Genomic DNA, 2,500 nt, shown 5'->3' with positions numbered 1-2,500 from the left:
CCTTGCCACACACATGCCCATTAACGACCAAGGGAACAAGGCAACCTTGCCACACACAGACCCTTGCATGAACCGACCAAGGGAACAATGGATGTGAGCTGGCAAGGCTAGGTCACGGCAAGCCAAGCAGTCAGGCTACACAATTGATGTGAGGCTGGCAAGGCTAGGTCATGTCAAGCCAAGCAGTCAGGCTACACAAGGGAACAAGGCACCTTGCCACACACAAACCCATGAACGAACGACCAAGGGAACAACGCCTCTTCCCACACACAGACCCATGAACGACCAAGGGAACCAAGGGTATGAACGACCAAGGAACAATGCGTATTGCCACACACATTCCCATGAACGACCAAGGGAACAAGGCTACCTCCCAAACAAACACACATGAACGACCAAGGGAACAAGGCTTCTTCCCACACACAACCCCATGAACGACCAAGGGAACAAGGCACCTTGCCACACACATGCCATGAACGACCAAGTGAACAATGGATGTGAGGCTGGCAAGGCTAGGTCATGTCAGCCAAGCAGTCAGGCCACACAAGGGAACAAGGCACCATGCCACACACAAACCCATCCACTAACGACCAAGGGAACAATGCATATGGGGCTGCAAGGCAAGCAGGCTACCCAAGTGAACAACGCCTCTTCCCACACACAGACCATGAACGACCAAGGGAACAAGGGTATGAACGACCAAGGAACAATGCGTATTGCCACACACATTCCCATGAACGACCAAGGGAACAAGGCTACCTCCCAAACAAACACACATGAACGACCAAGTGAAGAAGGCTTCTTCCCACACACAACCCCATGAACGACCAAGGGAACAAGTTTACTTCGTACACGAACACCCATGAACGACCAATGGAACAAGGCATCTTGCCACACACATGCCCATGAGCAACCCAATCCCATCCTCATCAGTCTAAGGAACAGGGGCCTTGACAAACAATGAGCAGATTTCTAAGCAAGTCAAACGATGAAGGGAGCAAAGTGTAGTTCCTACTTAGTACATAGTAAATTGAATATATGAGTTCCAATCCGATCAACTCGTGTTCTTTCGAGTTCATCTAAGCCACCTATGAAACCTAATAAAGCCTTATCTGCCTGCCTATCACCAGGCGACAGGGACAAAAACCCAAATATGATATATTTTCATTTCAAGTCCATTCGTCTATGTTAACAATGACCCACAAATGTTTCAATGGCATTCCTACTTGATTTGAGCGACATTCCAACAAGTAGGGAACCAACGCTTCAAGGCGTGACCAAGGATAGGACACAAACATTACGCCTCAAACATGACATTTTGTTTTTTTTTTTCATTTTCAAAGCTTTTCATTTATAATAAAAAGCATCCCTACAAAATTTTGTGTCAATCCGAATTAATTCGAGCGGTTATGGACGATTTCGCACAATTATGCATCCCTGGGCAAATCAATATCTGTTCCTGTCACCAAGCTCTTTGTGCAATATGTATATATAGGGGAACCATGGGACTGCTGCCCATTGGCGCCCCAAGGATGTCCAGCGCCCAAGGCTCTCGAGGCTGGCACGCTCGAGGCATGGCCAAGACGCCCGCTCTTGACGAAAATGGGGCCAAAAGCCCCCCATTGGCGCCCCACTCCCGTGTCCCCTCGCCCCCAAAGTCGTGTGTGTCCAAAAATTATGCATCATCAGGGAAATCAATGTCTGTTCCTGTCACCAAGCTCTTTGTGCAATATGTATATATAGGGGGTACCATGGGGGTTCTCATTCTCATAGGTGCCCGGCATTGTTGATGGGCAAATAAGAATCGTGAGGCTGTATCGAGCACACACGAGGCAAGCCAAGCCCAAGCCCCACGACCCATGAAAGAGGCCATCCCCCCCCAACACGTTGCCTTGATTTCTCGAACGGTGACCTGAAAAATAGCCCCATCTCCTTGAGTCTCCTCGACGTTGTGCCCATACACTAGCCCGTTGCCTTGATTTCCTCGACATAGGGCGCAGAAACTAGCGCCGTTGGCTTCACCTGTGCCTCGACGCCGTGCGCATACTAAGAAATATACATCCTCAGGGAAAGCAATGGGTGTTGCTGTCCCAAGCTCCTTGTGCAATATGTATATATAGGGGGGAGCAGTGGGTGAGCATGGCAAGGGATGAAGGTGCCAGACTGCCTTTGAGCGCGAGCTTGGGTGACTGGTTGCTTGATTCCTAGTCGGTGGCATATTACCCCTCCGAGTGGGGGCCTTGGCGTGGTGTGGGGATGCCTCGTTAGGTCTCTGCGACACCGATCCAGGGTTGTGGTCTAGCTTTGGAAGTTTGGATGGTGCTGTTTGTGTGGCAATTCGATGATGATGTGCTTGCTGATCTATGTTTGACGTGCTACTGGTGCTAGCCAGCATTTGATTTGTGCTGATGATTGGGAAACGATAGGCGTTAAAGTGGCATGTGTTGCTTTTTGTGATACTACTATGGTACGCTAGTCTATCCTTGTTAGACGTGCGGTT

Source organism: Lactuca saligna, unplaced genomic scaffold (assembly GCF_052625555.1).
Source record: "Lactuca saligna cultivar CGN05327 unplaced genomic scaffold, ASM5262555v1 scaffold_32, whole genome shotgun sequence".
Taxonomy (NCBI): domain Eukaryota; kingdom Viridiplantae; phylum Streptophyta; class Magnoliopsida; order Asterales; family Asteraceae; genus Lactuca; species Lactuca saligna.
The sequence above is the reverse complement of the archived record's forward strand: the minus strand, read 5'-3'. Positions refer to the sequence as shown.